We start from the raw sequence: 23,163 nt of genomic DNA on the forward strand, positions 1-23,163 counted from the left end.
ATAAGAATTTTGGGTAACACTTTATTTTAGTGTCCTTGTTACACATTTCATAGTTACTATAGTAATTACTAAAAATGGTCTATAATTACTTGCAACTAGTCAGATTATCTGATATTTTAAGAGATTTACCGAGTCATCATGAGCCCAGTCTATAATATATATAATTTCCTTTTTTATGTTTTTTTTCTTCGGTTGTACCACATGACTTTGATTTAGCGGAGAAAGTATTTTAAATATTAATAAGAATTTAAAAATAAATCTTGATTATAAAATCTAAAAAGTTGTTTTACCCTGACATTTGATATCAGGGTAAAACAACTTTTGTGGTATCATTTTTTTTTTATATATCACCAAAAATATCGCAAATTGAATTTTAATTGAGAAATTAAAAACATGGTCATCATATTAAAAACCATAAGTATGAGCAATAGCAGTAGTGACACTTGCCTTAGCAAGCACATCTAAATACGGGTGTTTGCAAAAGGCGTGAGCCAATAAAGAATCTGGATTCACACTATAACACTTTCTAAGTGATCTGGAGAGTATTTGATAGGCCTGGTATATGTCATTACATGAGACTGAGCATTCCAGAAGCACAAAAATCACCCTGGGGTCTCAGGGGTGGAACATCTACACATATACACACACCCCACTGCTCAGTGAGCGAGCACATAGTCTAGGGTTATGCACATACAAGGGCACTGGGATGGCTCCAGGCTGCAGGAACTGAGGAATGTGGGTAAAATTCAGGGGGGATGGGTCAACTGCAGCTAACTGGAGCAATAGTGTGTCAGCGAAAGAGGAAAATAGAGAGGGAGAGATACGAACAGGGAAAGTAGGAATAAAAAGCACAATAGGAAACCAAGAAGGGAATCTGGTGAAACAGATACTGGCTGCAGTTCACGCAGGGGTCGTTGAGAAAAACATCTATTCGCTGTGATCAGCAACTTAAAGGTGGTGTGAAAGTTTCCACGGATTAACAGATAGGCTACTTGTTTATCAGTAATTCAGGAATTTAGAAATGTTTATTAGCAGTTTATTCAGTAAAAGACGAAGCTCTTGAAGCACTTACAGAACACTTGCTGCAGGGAAAAACTTTCCAGCTAGAAAATTGCGTCTAGAAATTGACTGATATTGCTTTAGGACCAATGCCGATACTGACGATTATGTTTCCAATGAACAATGCGGAGAACTTTTTATTGTTGTTGTTGCTTTCTGACAAGTTTGGGGTCAGTAAGATTTTCTTTTTAGAAGTCTATACTTTTATTAAGCAATGTATGTTTATGTATATAATTTATTATTATTATTAATTTTAATGCCATGTCAGTCCTAAAAGGGCCTTATGTTTTTTTTTTTATGTAGAAAACAGTGCTTTCAAGTTTAGTGACCCAAAAAAACTGAAAATTTAACAGAAGAAAAACATTTTTTTTTTAAATAAGATGATGCTTGTAAGTAAATATGAAATTAAAATTAAAAAAATAAAACAAAATATCAATTGAAGAAATTTCAAATAAAAACTTAAGAATGCTATTGTTTACTGTTTCATTTTATTTAAATGTTTCATTTACAAATTCATTCTAATCTTTATTTTAAGATACTTCACTGGCGCATTTCTTAAGACAAATATAAATTAAAATGGAAGTTTTTTTTAGACGTTGCAGTCCTTCTGCAGGTCCAACACTCTCAGCTGATTTTCCAAATGCCAGTAACTAGCAATGAAGTGCATTTTAAGGGTTAAAATTTGTCTTCTCACACACAAATTGTTAATATGCATGCAAAGCCCTGGTGAAGTGTCTGGGAAAACATGGCCCTCTGCCCTGCCATTGCCAAACAGTCCCGCACTGTGAGAGCTAGCGCATCACTAATGCCTTCCAAAACGAGGAGAAATCACAGACCTCCTACACTCCACTCTGAAACAAAGCTCATACCTCCTAATTGTCTGCACTTCACCCACATGCTCCGTTCATTCTGCACATCCTCTCCATCGGCCAGACACTCTCAAAGACTGTCCATCTATCGCTTCCATCATCATCCAATTCCACGCAGGGAAATAGTGGGATGTGATTTGGGCGCTTAACTTCATTACGCCTCAGTCTGGGGCCCGTAGATTATGACTAATTAATCAGCTTACAGTGGCTTAAACACCACTACACAGAAAGGATGAGCCTTATCTGTCAACACGCTAAAAAGATTTCACTCCCGTAATCTTTTCTTCCCTTACCGCGCACGACACAAATTCCTCCTCTCCGCATCCTTTGTTGCACAAAGATTAGCTTGACACACGCAACACAACCAGCTGGAATGGACGCCGCAACTTGGCTGAACGCTTGTGCCTCCGAGGCGGAGATGTGAGCCGCATTGTGTGCCGGAGGTTCTCCTCTATGCTATGATATGCTGTGTTAAGAAAGAAAGAGAACAAGGAATCAAGCCGCTTGGCTGAGAGACTAGTGGGGACCTAAGAAATCGGTTTTTGTTTTTTTCATGTTTCCCATTTGAATTTGTCTGGATTCCATTTTACCATTTAATTGAATCTAATCAATAACAGTTATTAAATTTAACAAATAAGATACATTTATCCACCAAATTCCATTTTATAGTTTACCAATTTCAGCAGTAATATTTCCTCTGGAAAAAATAAATAATGTTTTAAAAAGCTGTATTATTATTACTTTGAAAAGCATATTCTACTGTACAATAGTAATATATTTCAAGTTAAAGGGTTTGTTCACCCAAAAATGAAAATTCTGCCATGTACTCGCCCTCATGTCATTTCAAACCCTTAAGTCTTTTGTTCATCTTCAAAACACCAATTAAGATCTTTTTGATGAAATTTTAGAGATTTCTGTCCCTCCATTGACAGCTACGCAACTACCAACTACTTTGACGCTTCAAAAAGTCCACTTTATACTCAATACAAAAATCGTTTTACTCTGTTCTATTTGTACACTGAATATGGGTTGGAGCTCTTAAATTTAAACTCTCAAAAAGCACCAGATTGATATGATGATAGTTTTATCAAATTAAATAATGAAATGCTGGTGAAGTGACTCAGCCTTACACAGTAATACCATTTGTATGACTGGATTCCACAAATACGTCTGTGTTTTCTGCATTGCGGAAATCATAGAGCCCTGGAGTACGTGAGCCGCACAGCCATTTCAGTATTGAATGAAGTTAACGTATCAAAGACGTCACAGAGCACTAATGGCAACGCTAGACTGAGGTGGTATTTACACACAACAACAGGTGAATTCAAAAGACCCAAGGCAGAGTAGGTCTGTAATTAGAGCAATTAAATGGGAGGCAGTAAAAGGTGCACCTTGCGACAGCAGAGGCGGGAAAGCACGGGGCGTCTCTTGCGCCAGTTGTCGTAGTTTAACCCAGACTCATAAGCATGGCATTTTTGTGCCTCGGCTGATGTTCATTGACAGTGCTTCGTCATCGGTTTGGAGCCCGTTTGCAGCGCTAGGTGAGATTCCTCGCTCTGAGGCGGGGCAAGGCGAGGCGAGGCATGCAGAGACCCCCCCAAATGCAAAACCCATAGTGTTTCACAGTTGGACGATAACTGTTGACATCACCCAGCCCTGCTGAAACCAGGAGTAGCTGCTTCCTGTAAACCGGTCTGTCCGGTTCATCCACAAAAAATTTGAAAGACTTCCTATACTCAGTATTCTCTCTGTTTTCCCCCATTTAATCTGATGGGGAGTCACAGTGTGAACTAAAATAAGCTAAAAACATTTTCAAGTCAACGCCATACAAGAGTGCCCATGATAAAGAAAAGGAAAAATGTTCAACTTTATTTTAAATCTTTAGTTCTTAAAAATGTTCATGTTGGTTTTAATAGGGTTTTTAAAGACAATTTCAAGAAAATTTAAAATTGAATGGCTCATAAAATGTCATGTGGTGAAAACATTTATATACAAAATACACACGAAAAACATGTTTGTAATTTTTACAGAAAACCTGTATAATTATTAGAGTCACTGCGTGAAAAACCACATATGATTATATTTTATCTGAATAACTGGGTTTCTTATTTTTGTAATCAGTAATGTATATTAGACTGTTTTTTCGCACATTTTCTGTTATTTAGCTCATGTTTATTGCATTATTTGCATTATGTTTTGTTTTTGTGTGTATGACTGCACCGTCTGCGTCTATATACGAGTATTGCCCATAACAATGGACAAATGTCCAATATTAAAATCACCTGATTTTTTAAAAAGACAGTTAACCTTGACACCTGGTTCCTTTCTATGATGTCTATATTCCATATTGGTCACACCACATGACTTTAGAAGACAAATATTTCTCAAATATTAATAATTATTATTAACGTCGCAGCTTTCAGTGGCCAAAGACCACCCAAGAGGATGTCTGACTGACATGTAAAACAACCATCCCATGTTTAGGGGCCTGAAAATGTAGATTCGATGTCCCTACGATAACAGACCGCCGTCCAGCTAATCAATTATTCATTTAAGAACGTTGTGCATGTTTACCGCAACAATGGCGCCGCGAACTTCACATACTTCACATCCAGCGTTTAGTTGATACTGATAAGCACACATTGTCACAGTTTAAAGCACGATGGCTTTCTTCTTTAATTAGGGGGTTTGACGTAACAAAGACTTGTTTCCAGGTGGACCGTTTAAGAACGCGACACCCGTCTCCCGGAAATCCTGTAGAATTCAACTAATAAGATCACGACTTAGAAAATCTCAAAGTGTTTCCCATTTTGTGCATCAGATGTTCATCCAACGTTGTGAGAGCACACCTGAGGCTGAAACTAACACCACCCTGACATTTTCACTTTTTTTCATTAATTCATTCATTTAAAAAAAGTAGCTTAATTTTATTGACTCCCTCAACAAATCACAAGACACCAGATACTGAGCAAACAAGTGTTTGAGATGATGGACGAGTAGGAATAGATTGAGGAAGGGAGGGGAGAAGAGAAAGCAAACAGGATCTGTAATAATTTGCAAGTATTCATGCATCAGGGCTTATGCCAATTTGTCAGATCACTGGATGGACGCTGAGCACAGTTCATCAACCTCGCCCTATGCCAATGAAGACACAGCTCCCAGCGCCAAGCAAGACTCGCACACTCCGCCAGGCCTTTAGTCAACCTGTTCAAAAAAGCAGCACATCTGCAAAACACAGCACTGACGACACGAGAACCAAACAGAAGGAGAGAGAGAGCATCAGATAAGAGGGGATTTATCCTACCCTGCAACAGTAATTTACCAAACCGATTCTCCTGAAGCCCATCAGTCCAGATCTGTGCGAGATTAGACAGTGCCCGGCTTTCACACGGCCAATCGCAGGCCGCCTCTCTGCTACCTCTTCTATTCAAACTCGAAAAAAACCTGATGAGATTAAACTGAACACCATTATTCTCGCGTTTCCCTCCAGGAAAGCACCAGACTGTTGAGTGTGTGATCTGAAGATCTGCCGTTTGTAATCGCTTGCGCTCGCACCTCTTCCTCTTTTGATCCCGTTTACGTTCGTTGCTTTGTTTGGTTTCCTTGTTCCACCCTGCAGGTAGTCAAGTACCCATAATGCCCGTCAAAACTGTCTCCACAATCCTCTCTGCGTGCAGGATTTCTGTCTCGCTGCATACATGAGATTACCTCTCTTTTTTTCCCCCAGTCAATGTCAAATTCTTCCTGGGGCAGAGAGTCGCTCATTGACAAACAGATCTGGACATGTCGTTTCTAACAAAAAAAAAACAACCAGAAACCAGGCCTTTGGATATATTCTCCAATAAGTGAAGTAAATGTGAGTGGCGCTTGCACACGCAGCTCAGTGCCATGATGCTACAGTGTTATGTGATCAATAGCGTGTTGCTAAATTGCTAGCTGGTAGTGTTAGGCGATAGCATTGCTGCAAAATTTGAAGCTAGTAGTTTATTACATTAATAAATAGCAAGATGTTAGCTCTGCTAGTTTTTAAAATATGTAGTTTTTCAGGTTTTTACTGATTAAAGTCGCGATGTAACAAGTACCAACAGATCCATATTTTAATGGACATCTGAGTAAACGGATTATTGAAAAAAAGGGGGTTCTATTCACTGGCTGTTGATTGGATGGAAGAAAATCTAAATAAGTAGAGATAAATAAGAAAGAGGCAGAGATTAATCAGACTCTCAATAAGTTAGTGATTACGTCTGAATCATCAAACAGCTCAATCACAACGTATTCAGATTCTGTTATCCATTTTGTAGAGTTTTTTCATTTATAATTTATTAATTTTCTTTCAATTTATGTTGATGCATGGCATCGATGTTATTTCCTCAACTTGTCAGTGCTGTTTCTAATGCCCGTTTCTCCTCCCAATCTCCACAATATTGCTTTAAATTACAGCATTCTGTGCAGAATTCAGATGGGTCCGATACGTTTTGTGGTCTAGGCTGACTCGCGCATATGATCCGCTCTGTGCTATCGTGTCTTGCTACGGCGGTTTGCGTGACACTAACGTGAAACCAGACTTCATTCGCCCCAATGGAAAGCATATTTACACTGTCTAAATCATCCCCTATCCCCTATATAGTGCACTATGTGCCATTCACCACATAAAAAAATAGTACATGTGTGAATAAGTGACTGATTTTAGCTGCAGCTTCTATTTATAATGTAGGGGGCGGGACGCTTCAGATTCTAGAGAGCATTTGATTGGACAAAAAATCTGATAAGAAGCTCATGAATCATTGATTCAAATTGGCAGAGGTGAGAGACTAAGTTTTCAATGCTTATATCTTCACTTAGCGTATGGGCAATAGAAACAGTGATGCTTGCCTTAGCAAATACCACTAATAATTGGCAAAGTGGGGTGTAGAACAGCTGCACAGCCAGAGGAACAGAGCGATGACATCACAGGGCGGTGATTTCCAGATCTGGCACGACGGCTACAGTCGACATTCCAAAGGTCAAGGCATCGCAGCAAAGCCAAAGGTACATTTTTGCAAGCTATGCCCACACCAAAGGGAATGATTAACAAACAAAAGCCCCACGCTCCCCCCGGGCCCAGACAGGATCTCAAAGCAAAACTGCAGAGATCCTGTGTCTGTCTTTTTTTTTTAAAACAACAAACAAAAACACAACACCAGGACCAGTTTCCTCCTGGACTGCAAATAACCCAACGCAGACTCAATTCTCCCAAGGACCCCTTACTCACTGAGGGCCAGATCAGGGTTCCTCTTACCCCTGACCCTATGGAGGGAGAGATGGAGAGAGAGAGAGAGAGAGAACAGGGGTCTTGGATTTGCTTGGGTAGATTTGCACGAAGCCTGCTCCATGGGACACTGCAGGAAATGCGAGATTACAGTGTGTTTTTGCTCTCTCTCTGAAACTTCCTCGTTTATTTGGCTTACATGGAGGCTAGTTACAAACGTAATAAGGAGAAATGCATGTTGACAACATGTCTCAGAGTGTTCATATCGTGACTCATCCAATCTGGATCGGTTATGTCAACAGAAAAAGCAGGCGTCCCTCTTCTGCAGTGCCCTCGTATTTCAGTTCTCATATCATACATGCAGCGTAGAAAAACAACAAGAGCAGGGCAGTACCGGACCAACAGCATTCCTCCGCTAATGCGCTTTAACCTGACATGGTACCTGCATTTCCCTGAAATTCAGCATGGTGTTCCATCAAAACCACAAAAACTATCATTCTTCGTTTTTAGATAGCGCCTCTTGACAACAGGCAACAGCATATAACCAAACTAGTATGTTGCTCCGCAAATCCTGACCATATTTTGAGTTCTAGGGTTAATGAGCGTCAAAGATTAGAGTGTCAATGATTAGAAATCGAACTTACAACACAGGCATTCATGTTGGATTCATATGGTTTAAAAAAAAACTATTTTCATACATCAGTTTCAATTAATTGACCATTAACGCAATGTGGTGTAACCGCCAGGCGCCAGTAAAAAAAAAACTACAACTAAAACCATTAAATATCGTTTTCATTAATTGTGAAATAAAGCTGAAATAAAATCATGAAATAAAATAACTGGCTTGGCAACTAACAAATAAAATAAGTTAAATTGCTTTACTAAAACTGAAATAAATATAAATTAAAGCTAAATAAAAGCTTAGTAACCACCAAATAAAGTATTAACATTTTCCATACAAGTGAATCATTATTTTCAAATTAAATTTTTTAAATATATTTTTTGCAAATATAATGAAATATTCATTCATAAATATCATTTTGCTTCTAGGGAGTTGCACCACATGACATTATAAAACCTGAATAAACCTTGCCTTGCCATAAAAATAATTTTTTAATATTTTAAAAGACTTAGACATACACCCTACATGTTTTTTATGGTATAATTTCCTATTATACCCTTGTTCCTATTTTTAGGTTGTTTTTTTCCATTATATCAGGACATTTGTATCATCCTGAAATTTTTAGGCTTATGCCCCTCCAAAAATAAATGTTAAATTACAAGAAGTAATCATAGTATGACTCAAATCAATGTATATTTCGAATAAACATAAGATCAGGATGTCAAATCATTAACTCTCATATTGGATTTCGCTAAAACAGGATCTTGCCTTAGGGCAATTATTTGGTTTATATACACTCATTTCCCCCCTGAACCGTTTTTAATTTTGCTCGCACTTCAGTTGATTCTCAAGATAAAGATCAATCCCTACAAGCCAACATAAAACGAGGCCCTAAAAATTGATTCAAGTTACGTATAGATTTACAAAAGGTGCAATAACTCTCTCGTCACATGTCTTAAAGTTAATAACTATTATTACAGTAGGAGTGATGTTGAGAGTGCTCCTGACATTTGAAGTAATTGTTCTTCGAGCTCTAGTAGTCCCTGAAGCAAAGGTCGTGACGTTCCTGTGCGTCGCCTTGGATCCTGACAAGCCATCTGCTTGACACCGAGGCCGACTACAATCGTTTTTTAAATGCTATACGTGGAGCTAGAGATAAAAGTATCAGGGACGGATCCCCAAAGAGGCAACCAATCAACCTTTTGCTGTACAAAAGCATCTAACATTTCGAAAAACTATGCTGTGTAATGATACGAAAGCTCTGGAGGGTTCCATTTCTAGCCAGATTGCACAGATTACATATGGAAGTAGAACTAAATAAACACAAATCTATTTCCTCTTGTGAGAAGCCATATGGAAGTGCTGAAATAAAGTGAAGGCCCTTCTCCGCCAGCCTGAGAAGCACTTGACTCGCTGTCTCATATGAATCTCATCCATCTTCCCAGCCATGACGCTGCTTGTTTTATAGCTCCTTGCCGGCGATAGCACGGGCATCATTAGCTAAGTGTGACCAAGATGACAAGCCGTTGCAGGGGCGCTCGATAACACCAGGCGCAGCACCTTTAAGCATCGCAGCACTTACTCATGAGCGAGCGGCCGGCACAGTTGCCAGATAAGGAAAGAGCTGGCCAGTAAAATAAGGTCCCAGATGGTTCTCTTATCGCATGATGTAAGGAGATGTGTTTGTCATAACGCAGCAAGACACGCCTCAAACAGGAATGTCCAATGATAGTGACCTAAGCTAGTAACTCTTTGACACACTGTCGTCATGCCATTTGACTAGTGTTGCTATATATATATATATATATATATATATACACACACACACACATCCTATTATATATATATATATATATATATATATATATATATATATATATATATATATATATAAAAACATTACTCATTGATAATATGCTTCAGCACTCAAAAAATTTAAGCACTGAAAAAAAAATAGCATTTCAGATTTGGAATGGCGTGAGAGGAAGTACATAATGAGAGAGAAATGTTGTTTTGGGTGACCTATTCCTTTATTGCACCACAGCTGAAACCAGTATTGTAACAAATTAACTTTATTGATTTGTGAGGAATATAATAGTTCTACACATATTTTCATCGTTAAATATATGTCAGTTAATGAAGGGCTGACTAATATAATGTTGTTACTGGTAACTTACGTGTGCAACAGTTGTGTCTGCCATTTCTCTTTCCAGCCCTAATTCCATTCAAACACTGTCTGCCTCCGAGGTCATTTCAAGACGGCCAATTGCTTCACTCCACCCTTGTGGTGACTGAATTCCCTCAGTAAGTGCTGGGCAGTGTTAAAGGCCACTGCGGTGGTAACGAAGTTTCTGCGAGCAGACAGCCTCATCTAACAGCTTCTGACAAGGTGCTGGCCTTCTAGCACCCTGGGCGCCCGCCGATGTTTAAGCACTGACGTAAAGAGGTGGGAAGAGGGGAGCGAGATTAGAGGGCCAGAGCAAGAACTCATGATAGCATCATGCCTTCACTCGTTCACACATTTTGGCATTTTTAAACCCCCTTCTCTCATGACTGCTCATCTTCCAGGGATTAAACCTGCTATATCTAATTATACGTTACACTCCAACGACTCTCTCCCTCCATTTCTGCCTGGCAGGTGGAAACGCAAGTCATAATCGAAGATATAAAAGAGTTTCCAAAAGGTAAATGTAATGTAATTTCTTTTTATCTGATGAAGTCATAATCAGCCACGGTTCACTTGCGAGCACCTGCTGTGCTGTTTGGAGCACTACTACCACACATTCATTAGGATCGATGAAGTACTAGAGGAAAAATCGTTTAAAAATCTAGTTTTCGTAGAAGTTCGTTCTTATAAATGTAATCTTAATATTGGTTATTTTTGAGAGAATGCAATAACATTTTCCTTACACCTGAATACATGTACATGTAAATGTACTCATCTAAATATATATATGTGTGTGTGTGTGTGTGTGTGTGTGTGTGTGTGTGTGTGTGTGTGTGTGTGTGTGTGTGTGTGTGTGTGTGTGTGTGTGTGTGTGTGTGTGTGTGTGTGTGTGTGTGTTTTACAGTAAGAACAGTATTGTTCAAAAGTTTCATACAGTAAATACTGTAAAATTTTGAGATTATAATAATGTAAATTAAGCCAAACTACTTTTGGTACTTTGGTAAAGGTGTTCTTCAAGATTATATTCTTTTGTTGACACCGTTAAATCTTAAAAATATCTTAATCACAATGCATCACAATGACTTTGATTTTATGAAATATAATATAGGCTATTAATAACTACGACATGGTCATCATAGGTTGTGTGAATTGCAATTTTAATATATTTTTGAATAAATTAATAGATCTGACAAACATCACGTCGCTGACCCATGAAACGGTGGCCAAACGAACTAAGCACACGTTTTTAATTTTGATGATCCGTTGACCGGTAGCAAATTGTAGCCGAAGGAATGGTGGTATGTAATAATGTTCATCCCCCACAGAGAGGCCTGACATCCAGCTAAGCCCTTTCATACGGCCGTCTACTAACCCTCTCCTTGTTTTTTCAATTACCCCCTACCATGGGCATCTCTGGTGGACATCCTGCAGGAAACGGAGCGCCGCCGAAGGAAAGCGGGGAATCCCAACAATCGCACTGTAGCGACAAAAACTGCAAGGGCAACTCCAGAGGAAACGGAGGCTGAAAAATGATCAAACAATGGAGGGAGTCTGAAGGAGAGGTCTTCTTTTGGAAATCATATGCCGAGCTGTTTTCTTCCCAATAATACCAACAGCAAACACTAGACACTAAAACATGTCATAAAGCAAAATCTGAGGCGAGTGGGAGGAGGCCGTGGCGGCGATCCACTCGTATTTCTCTGCCTTGGTGTGAAGGAAAACTACCAAACACTCACATACCCAAAGCCCAGAAATACAGACGCAAGGAGAAATAGCTTCAGTTTGGCGGGAGTCTGCCATGTCTGTGGGAGGTGAAATTCCTGAATGTTACAGAAAGTTCTTCCTGTGGGCCATCTTTGCTCGGTTTCTGTTCATCTCTCTCGTTTCCCAGATGCTCTCATCTGTAGGTAAAAAGCTGAGTCACTGAGAGCTGCACTCAAGGCCACAGGAGTGGCTGGAGACCGCAGAGAGACCGATTATTGACAGAATGTACAATGCTGATCTGCACGAGCCAATGCAGTTTCTGGGAACAGGCACTGGGGAAAGGGTTGGGAGGCTCCTTTATGAATGTATAATGCTACTAGACAATTTCCTGAGAGCTTCTGTACATTTGCAGCACACACTCTTGATGCCTACGTGAGGGAATTGAAGCAGAACTGCAGATAGCAAAGCCAGGCTCAACAAAAACGACCGTTCGACGACCCGGGGTCAGCGTGAAAGACCCTCGGGACAGTTTACGGAATTGTCACGGTCACGATTGGGCAATTGCTGCATCGTTATGAAAGTTTATCATTTGCACTTTTGTTTTTAAGTCTTGCAAATTTAAAAATTCAAGTAATTTTAAACCATTCAAGTGCATGAAGATGCAAAAGAGAACTCAGTTCGGTACTCGCGCACTGTCTGACACGGTTTTCTTTTCGCGCGCACAGAAAGCCATATCTCAGAGCGTCTTTGTTCTATCAGCGCTTAACTTTGTTCTCATTTGTTCTGACTGTTTACTTGTCTGTAATAATGTTTTAAACTTTATATTAGTTAGGCTAGTAGTTTTTGGTGTGGTATGGACTGTGAAATTTCACTGGTCTCTAAAATTGTGGTTTCATAACCTTATTTATTATAAAACAATGTTGCATCGGTGGAAAAACAACTAAATCTATTTTAGTTTATTTATTTATTACTTTTTATTAGTGCTGGGCAACGATTAAAAAATTTAATCGCGATTAATCGCATGATTTCTTGCGATTAATCGCGATTAATCGCATTGTTACGCGCAATATTGAATAATGAATTCTAAAGTAGTGTATTGCGCACTTTTGATTTAAATGTACTGCTACAAAAGTGCAATAACATGTGGTTTGCAAAAACTTTAAACAAATAAGGTGCTTTTATACCAGCAGTATTCCCTTTACACAGTATCAATAAAATATTTCTTGTAAATCTCAACTTAAACATTAACGTAATCAAATCAAATATTTAAACAAAGCTATTTGCCACTGCCAGGGCATTACCTTTTATCTAGCTTGTTAAAAAGAGTCCAGTTTTCTTTTCTTTTTTTTTCTTTTTTTTGAACAGGTATCTTGAATCAGGCCGCAGCAGAAACAGTCTATGTAGTCAAAGGGTCATGATCACTACTACAGATATAAGTCGACCAACGTTACTTCTCTGATAGCAGCTTAGGTTTGGTCATGGCATGCCATGGTTTCCCACGTAAGATTACATTAAACAGAGGTAAAGCCCAATTTATACTTCTGCATCGAACTCACGCCGTAGCTGTGTAGCGCGCGTACCCTGACGTGCATCTCTCCAAAAATGTAACGTCAATTCTACGCGTACTGCAAGCGCTGTGATTGCTAGAACCGCTCCCCGGGTTTCACACTCTCCCTCTGCATGTGTAATTGCGCGTCAACGACGCAGATTTATAAATGAAAACCAACGCGTAGTCTATAGCGTAGAGGCTCCGGCTTAAGTCCGACGCAGAAGTATAAATCAGCCTAGAGTGAGGTGAAGTGGTCGAGCACAGGTGCAGCGACAAGCGGGTGCGTTCCTGTGAAACTGTTGCGGTCATGCTTGCCTCACGCACGCGCCCGCGCGTTGCCGAAGTTGAATTGTCTAACTTTTTGTACACGACGCGCAGCACAAATCATTGGAAGAGAGACTGATCCTTGGCTCGCTGTTTGTGAGTTTCCAGAATCTAAATAGTTATCAGGACATCAACAGGAGGGAATTCACATGGCAGAGCATCCCCGCTAAACTAAACGCAGGCCTATCAGGTAAAGTTATGTATAATTTTAATTTAAGTTAAAAAGACTACAGCTGCGTAGCGCACAGAAGCCGTTGCATGGTTACTATCCATAGAGCGCCTGTCATTCACTCGCGGGGCGCTGTCTCCCTTTCTGTTCACCTGAGAGAACCTGCCAAAGCCTCTCCACTGCTTGTTTGGGTGGGTTATTTGCTGGCTGACCAACATCCCACCCCTCCTGTGATCATGGTTTGACTGTAGGCCTATGTGTATTCAGAGCCAGTGAGCAACGGACTTTCAAAATAATAATAATAAAAAAAACTGCGTTAACGCGCGATAAAAAAATTGTCGGCATTAATTAATAAATGCGTTAACGCGATAATAACGCGTTAACTTGCCCAGCACTACTTTTTATTGGTGGGGCCAGTAAAAAGTTTGGCTTGGCAAGTAAATACTTGAACCACTGGCCCATCTGGGCCAGTAGAAAAAATCCTTAGTGTTCAGCCCTGCAAAGGTCATGCCAAAAAAACATTCAGGAACTTCATCACCATGGACACTATTCTTTAAAACAGAGCGACAGCCCATTGTTGCAAAGTGTTATAGCGGGCGATTCAAAACTCTCTGACAATAGATAGTTGCCCATTGTAGAAGCGAGGGTCCCCACCCCCTCAAAACCCACGAAAATGTGTTCATTTCGCAAATGGAGCTTCCAATGCGAGTCAGTTTCTTATCAATTCCAGTACATCTAGACTCGACTGGGGTTTTCTGAGTAAAAAAAAAAAACTCCCTAGTTTTTGCCCACTATCAAATGCCTCATGTTGTGAAAAATAACAAAGGGGGGGAGTGTTCGGAGAAGATTTCCTCATGAAAATTCAGATACTCATTAGAAAATGCCAGTTTCCTTTCCTTGTAATCCAGCCTCAAACAAGGCAGCAATTCAGAGCAGAAGTGTTGTAATCTAGAGAATGCTTGCTAAACCAGCTATTATTAGCTCTTTACTTTATCAAACACAACCCAATTCTCAACTCAATTCATGCTCACTTTTCCCCCCCACATCAAACAAAGACCTACTCAAAAACATTTCATTCTTGCCGGGCCCTGCAAATCGCCTCAAAACAATGACTATCTACATTAATATGACTTTTAAGTCATTCTGGGAAACATAATACTGTGGAAGCTAAGACTGTGTCACAGTGCCACAGTTAGTCAATGCTTGTAGCGACCACATTTAAGCCATCCGCTTGTTTTTCCATACAAACACAAAGACTCGGCAGACTAAATAAAGCTCAGATTCCTCTGTAAGACAGCAGATGACTGAACCGAATACCGGTTACGATAAACAATTTAAGAATGTAAAGTAACACAAGGACATCAACGGTATTATGACTAAATCTTTACATTACAAAGCGGCACTTGACCGTGCAAAACTTACCACCAACATGCTAGGGTGTTGCAGTATAGGCTCTCATGTAGTAAACGTAAGCAAGAATATTCAGCCAAAAAAGCAAACAAAATTAAATTTTCTGTTTCGACCTAAATAGTTTGAGGGCCTAAATCATTGACCGACTTGACTGTGTCAGTGTCTACACACAAAATTGATAAGGTACAACCAGTATAAATGTCAGCTGTGTGGACGCACTTCACCGCGACCAACATTTTAAACAGCTATACAGAACATTTTTGTGTTGTTTAAGGCCTTGTCCACACGGACACGGGTATTTTTATAACCGGAGTTTTTCCTACAGCGTTTAAAAAAAAATCCCGTCCACACATGCTTGGTCTCCGTCTACATGAAAACGCAAAAACACGCTATCAAGCGCGGTCAAGAGCATGCCACGCCAGCAGGCGGCGATATAAACCTTAACCGTAAAGCCACGTTGGCCACGTTGTCAAACACAGCGGATAACGGCGCACACTCTGACGTCGCAAGGCAAAAACCCCGGTTTCACTGTCTACACGACAACACTGTAACCGGCGTTTCTGAAAATCCTCACCCTGGCAGGGGTTTTCAAAAATGTTCGGTTTCAGTGCGTTGTCGTGTGGACGAACGGCCAAACCGCGTAAAAAAAGTCACGGTTATAAAAATACCCGTGTCCGTGTGGACAGGGCCTAAGAAATTTACTACGACTGGTTTATCACATGTGAACAACAACCTGAACATCATACTGTATTCAATTACCCAATGATTTAAATTACCGAAGTGTTATTTTCAGTTTTCAGAAAAATAAAAAAGTTATTTTGGTGCATCACTATCACCAAGGTGTTGTAATTCGATTACAAAGACCTTCAGAATCATTGTTAGCATGTTGCTATGCAGTTATTGGGATGTTTTGGGCAGCGTTGGACTAGAAAATTAGCTAAGCTAAAAGTTTAACTTTTAAAGTAGCTGGATCCAAAAAAAGCCACAGGGCACATTTAAACTATATGTTGTTCATAAATGTAAAATCATTTGATTTGTTGAAAAGAACTAACTGAAAGAACCCCAAAAAATTATTCATTCTCGAATCACACTATTTTGTTCTAATTACAAACAGCTTGATTTTGGAAAAACTGTTGGAGAAAATGAGTTTATCAAAGCTATCGCACTACTTAATTATTAAAATAGGGGTTCTACTAAAAACCTGCATCCTTTCAAAACTAATGATGCAACTGCCGAGAAATGTAGCTTCGCTATTTGTAGCAACGCTATACACCCAACACGGTTTCAGGGTGGTTGCTAAGGCAAGAGGTTTGTTTAAATCCCAACCCTAAGTATGAGCAATACTGATAGTGATGCTTGCCTTAGCAAGCACAACTAATTATTCAGTCATGACATGCTGAATTCAAGGAGAAAATGAAACTGGAAAAATAAACGAGGAGGATTAAATTACCAATCACCCTTTCTGCAACATTTGGCAAGTGGACGGGTCTTACGGGCCAGGCACTTGGCAGATGAACAGTGGCTAGCGCTGAAGGCAGCGAAGGGGCTTAGATGGATCACAGGCACCTCTGTTTGTGCAAATCACACTTATATTAGCAAAGGTGGAAAGCATTTAGAGGTGTGCTTGTCCAGCAAATGTCCCTACTAATACTAATGTCAACTACACATGTCTAAATATCATGCCAAAATAGCACTTTAGGTGTATGGTCTCAGAACTGGACTGCATACATGGTGACTGGATCACATCAGCTGAAATATATATGCGAGATAACGTGAACAGGGCTGAGGAATGAGAGATTAAACTCTCATAAGCCCACTACGTTTATCTAGCGTTTCCATCGGTCGGCTCAAAATGTTTGTGAATTTCGGGGAAAGCAAAGCCGGTCCTACAACAGATTGCAATCACAGCATCTCTCCGAGTTCTGTCTACCTGTTCAACATTACGGAGACGAGACATGACAACAAATCACAGTTTTTCTGCACTGAATTCCAAAGCAGTCACGTTGAAAACTCATTTACACACCCTCGTGTTGTTTCAAATATTCTTGTGTGGTAGCTATCTAGCAGAATGTCCAAGCTGCTCTTTCCATAAAATAAAAGCATGTAGTCATACAGGTTTTGGGACAGAGGCATGAGGGTGAGAAAATTATGACAGATGAGTCATTTTTGGGAGATCTACCCCTTTAAAAACTCACATTGTGGAACCATCCACAACCTCAACTATTAACCTTCACTCAGAGTCAGAGCACATGCTACAGAGGAGAAACACGGCAGTTGTGCTCGAAGCCAAAAGAGTTTGATTACATTGAATCCTCCTACATTTCAGCAAAGGGGCTCGGAGGGGTCGCAGGGTCTGCGTTCAGAAATGAAAGTACACAGGAAGGAATGCATGCCTCACTCACTTGAACTATTTCGAGTCTCTAAAGTTCAGACTTTGTAACAGGAAGGCAGTATAACAGGTATGAACTTTTACAGTACCACTGTTGCTAGGACAAGGCAAGCAGGCAACAGTGGTCAGAATGATCAGGCAAATTATCAGAATGTCTCGTTCACTTACTATTTGTACAAATCATTTGGCACAAACCTCTTAGGGACAGATTTACTACTCACAGCTTGCTCCAGTGCAAACCCTCTATTGGTGTTAAAAAAAACAACTACTGTCAGGATTTACTAAAAAGACAGAGTTAAAAATGTGCGCTGAAAAGGCACAGACACAGTTATTTTTGCAGATGACCTTATGCATTTGTAGGAGTTTCATTTCAGATGCAAAATGAATGTGAAGAGAGTTTTTAAATGAATCACGCAAGGTGATTTACTTAGGTTTGCGCTAGTTAATTTACTGATATTTGCGCCATTATTTACCGCCCCAAAAAAGCATGTCTTAAACCAGACGCTAATTTGCGCTGCTCTTGGTAGATTGTGATGGTCATTATGGAAATGTGTTCTAGATCACGTGCAGATCTTTCCAATGCCATCAGCGCTTTTTTGGAATTGCGCTCTCGCGCTTATTTGCCCTGTTTAATCAATCTGGTTCTTAAAGGGATATTTCACCCAAAAATAAATAGGCATATTCTGGAATTTACTCATTTTAAGTCATTCTAAACCTGTATGACTGACTTTCTTCTGCAAAACACAAAAATATGCTATTTTATAGAGCGCTGGCGTCCAAAAATGTTAGGATACAATTGGCTTTCATTGTATGGATAAAAAAAAAAAAAAAACATTCCAAAAAAAAAAAATCCAAACTATTTTATGATGTATACTATTTTAATACGGAAACGTGTGGTTTTTAGAAAAAAAAAGAATGACTGTCCAGTGTCCACCCTTGAACCTGTTAGCGAGGCACAAACAGATCATATGATTTCACACAAATTATCCACTAATTTGCCAAATTTGTAGTGAGACCTGCCATTAGTGTGCTAAAATATATTGTTTTGTGTTCCAAAGAAGTAAGTAAGTCATACAGGTTTAGAATGACACGAGCGCGAGTAAATGACAGATTTTAAATTTTATGTGAACTGTCCCTTTAAACATCTTGTTAAAGTGTAGAATAATAAGTGAAACGAGCCTTTCTGCTAATACTCCGATGGGAAACGGCCCCAGGGTTTGACTGAACAGACATTCCAACCCTTATCGTTCATTCCTGATTTGATGAACTTTCATCTGCATGACTTTATCTGAGGAACACCGACACATTTTTACTCAATCAAGCATCGTCAACAAATTCCACACCATCTGACTTGCGCACTCGCTGATATTCTTGTGCATCTTCCGTGCTACAATCATGTCTTGCCTGAAGAAATAACAATCCGATTCAACTGATATTACATTGTCAAGGGGGCTTAAAAATTATGCCCCTGAATGCAAGAAGGCAACACATCACTGAAGGGGTTCCAGCTAGGAGCCACAGATTAATCTATTACACATGTGACAGTTGAGCAGTAAAACAAATATACACCTTCATCACGCACACAAACATCAATCTGGAACATTTCAAATAATGTGGACTGTGCCAGATAAAGTCTAGGCGGGGGAATTTACTCAAGTTAGATAAAGAGCAATCTTAAAATAAGTTAATCATGAGTACTGACAGTTCAGAATATCAGCCAGGCCAATTTATTAAAAAAAATAGTAATTATGAAATCTGCATTTGCCAATAACTGTTACACTTATTGTTAAATATATACACTTCTGATTAAAAGAAGTGTAGGCTATGTTATGCAATTGAATGATAGCAGCATTATTTCAGACAATACTAACTCAAAATCACTCAAATAAATACTTTAAATATTAAATATGTAAATATATATTTTGACCGATTAATGCCTAACAATTTGCAATTGGTTCCTATGACAAAACACAAACATCTGGGGTTTTAAACCCCAGGGGTCTGACAGGGTTATATCTCACTCAATTTGCTGTAAATTCAGCAGATATATAAGATAAATGAATATAACAGATTCACACTGTTATGTAAACTTCAGTATGTATTTAGCTACCCAAGTCATAAACTGAACTACCGTGCAATAGGTCAGGGTCGGACCTCTACCAGGTCCCCAGCCTGGTCAATACCAGCTGTTTTTGGAACATCACCAACTAGAGGCTTATTCGAACGAAATCTTATATTCCTAAACAAACTGTATATTTCACAAAATGTAATTTAGAACCAGCACTTGCGAAAAAGAAAAGTTAAAATGAGACAAAATCTATACTCAACTATACTTCCTTATGTCAAAAAAAGTGCATATTTTAATTAAGCATTTTTCTGAAATGGGTTCGTATAATGCAGTCATGTGCATTCTTTAATAGAAATACTACACATTCCATTTCCTATTCCAGTCGTTGTATTCTACTCATTAATTCTACTTCCTTAACAATAAAAAACGTAACAAAATGTATTGTTGCAAAATATAAATCAGACTGTTTTAATTGTAAAAAGGTACTGTATCTGACATCACCTGGAATTATATTATTGTGGGCATGTGAGGAATTAAATCATTTATAAATGTATGTTGGATATTCTGGATGTGTTTTTCAAACTAAATTTGGTTTAATCCATTTATTCATGCGAATGTTTGTATGATTCTTACATAATCAGAATATGACCAAACTCTGTTCTCATGAAATCAGAATATTGTTGTGTATCAGATATGAAAGCCAAACATCATTCAGACAGTCTTTCAACCATTTCCATCTGGATTTACATAAAACCCAGCAACGATTATGATGTTATTGGCGTTATCATAACCCGGATCCATCATAACGTGGATCTTAAATGTAATAAAAATTATTTTAAAAGATGTAAAACATAAAGACATTCGCCACATATACTGTCTTGACAGCTGTAAGACTGGTATCTGAGCACTGATATGTGAACATGTTCAAATGAAATATGTAATAAACTCCGGATCGATCACACAATATCACCTTTTTAGTTAAAAAAAAAATCTACATACAGCCCTCTAGTTTCCTCTATACACATTAAAATAGCCCAAAAGAATAGAGTTTTTATAGCCACAAACCAGTTTGCTTACAGGATCCCTTGGAATTAGGAAATCTAGATGAAGGAAAAGAAAAGGACTGGCGCATACATACCACAGCATGCCTCCCTCTCTCTTCTCTTTCACTCCTTTATCTGCAGCAGCAGTAACCGGCTCAGAAATTCATCAAGATGAGGAATAACAATAAAAATAGTCCAGCAGTAGTCCCATAAACATCGGCGTTCCCCTTCTTCAGCCGTCCGATCGCAGCACAATCTCTTCGTTCAATGTCTGATCGTATTCTGAAAGTTTTCAACAATCTGATTTGCGTTTCTCTTCCCAAATGCAGCACAAAAGACAAGTAAAAGCATCAAAGAAAAATCAGAATGAAACATCAGATCACTGTTTCTTGTTGGAAAGGTTGGGGGCGTTGAAGGAGAGAGAGAGAGTTTGAGAGAGGGAAAAACAGCTTTGTATCGTTGTGTCTTCCCTTGGGTTCACCACGTTGTTTTTGAGCACTTATAATTTCCTTTGTTGTGTCCAAAACATCTCGAGTTGTCCATGTTTATCACACCTTTCAGCCGTCAACACGCGGTCTGTGGAGAACAGCGCAGGTCTCCAGCGAAAAAAAGGACTTCTCGCAGCATAAAGGCGAAATTCAGTGACGGTGCGTGTGTGAATGTGTGTGTTAATGTGTTTTTTCAGCTTCCCAATAATGGCGGCCCTTCTCCCGTTCTCGGTCTCTCCTCCCTCCTCTGTAGTCTCGCGCATGGACACGATTACCGAACACACGCGCGCGCGCGCGCTCACACACACTATGATAACGCGCAGCACACACAATCTGGGTAACTTACTACTCTTGTCCAGTGCAATTATGAATGGTGTTATTATTGCTTTTTTTCTTTTTAAACAAATAATATTCTAGTCATTGACAAATTTTCTCGCTATATATAGGCCTATATAAAAGAGTACGGGGAGAGTTGTCAAAAGCAAATATACCTAAAACTTTGGATCAAATGTCTAAATACAGAAATATGTGGTTTGTCTGGTTATATGTTGGTTTATAAAAATAAATGAATAAATAAATAATTAAATAAAAGATTAAAACTGAACTTAAATTTCACTGTTGTAGCCTATACAAGAATATGTAGGCCTGAACTATGTTCCCAGGATAAGAGTGTTTTTCACCAAGTTGTCACCAAGGTAATTATTGTCGATTTGAACTACAAATACAACTTTTAAAACATTTTTGTTAATTGAAATAATGCTGAAATAAAATAAAATAAAATATAAATATTAGATGAACAACATAGAGAAAAAAATGTTGGCTTCGTAACTAACTGAAATACGTTTAAGTTTAAGTTTAACACTGCAATTAAAACTAAAACTAAAATAAATAAAAACGAATTAAAATAAAATAAATTAAATAAAAACTGTAACTGAACGAAACATTAAAACCTGAAAATAATTAAACCTAAATAGAAATATTTTTAAAAGAAAGACAACAAAATCTAATAAAAATTTTGTAAAAACTGTAATAGTAGCCTACATAAATAATGCTGAAATAACATTGTTTGTCATATGTGTTTTTACACTGTAAATAGTCATTATTATCACCATCATTATTCATATGTGAGTCCAATCAGAGAGAGTCACTTAAAAAGTTAAATAAAAGAGCTCTCATGCTTTCTGTTGTTTATAAATACAAAACTAAATGTGGTTCTAAAATGACAGAAACAGAAGCTTTTTTGGAGTTATTCATAATGGTATATTTATCATGACACAGTTCATTAGTTTTAAAAAAAAAAAACAGCAGCTTTTCACAACAAACTGTTTTTGGTGAAGTGAAGAAACTGTGAAAGGTCTCTGCTCCCACCTCTAGACTGCAGCTGAAATATTTCTAAGTCCCAAGGGCCGCCGCATTCCTCGCTCTCACAGTTGTGCAATCTCTGAACAATCAGAGCCCCAACCCCCCTCTGAATATGTGCAGAGACCCTGTCCACAATGTTCTGCAGTAGACAAACTTATATCCTTAACAAGCTGAAGCACAGAACACAAGTGTGGTGATGTAACACAGATATGATCCTCCATTTTTTAAAGATGTATCCAGAAAATATGGCAAGAAACGAGTAATGAGAAGTGAGTTCAGACTGAACTCACACTGCATGGGGCCATTGTCCAGATGCTATTGTTTTTCATGTAAGACACACACACAAAGTAAATGTTAAAAGCCAAATATTTCTTTAAAAGTAATTGCTTTTGAAAACAGAAATGCTGAAATGAAAAATATGTTGTTTTATATATTTTTAATATATATTTTTTACTGCACTATATACACTAAAAATATCTCAATCTATCTGTCAGTCTATCTATCTATCTATCTATCTATCTATCTATCTATCTATCTATCTATCTATCTATCTATCTATCTATCTATCTATGTTTACTAAATATATCAATGTGGTCTGATGAACGATATCTTCATGAATGTTCATTTGGAACATTTTCTTTAATCTCACATGAACAAATCTTATAGTCTATTATCTCTATCAAAAATTAGTA

The 23,163-nt window shown here is 38.6% G+C and overlaps 1 protein-coding gene across 1 annotated transcript in view; it reads right to left on the minus strand.

Moving 5' to 3' along the window:
• arhgap35a (Rho GTPase activating protein 35a) overlaps positions 1-21,368 on the minus strand; it is a 77,504-nt gene extending 56,136 nt beyond the window's left edge. Inside the window, exon 1 of the mRNA XM_056262510.1 lies at positions 20,717-21,368. The gene's annotated coding sequence lies outside the window, so the exon portion shown is untranslated. The remainder of the gene's footprint in view (positions 1-20,716) is intronic.
• Between the last annotated feature and the right edge of the window lie 1,795 nt (positions 21,369-23,163).

This window comes from Rhinichthys klamathensis, unplaced genomic scaffold, assembly GCF_029890125.1.
Source record: "Rhinichthys klamathensis goyatoka isolate OS25496 unplaced genomic scaffold, OSU_Roscu_1.1 h1tg000192l_1, whole genome shotgun sequence".
In the NCBI taxonomy this organism is placed as follows: Eukaryota; Metazoa; Chordata; class Actinopteri; order Cypriniformes; family Leuciscidae; genus Rhinichthys; species Rhinichthys klamathensis.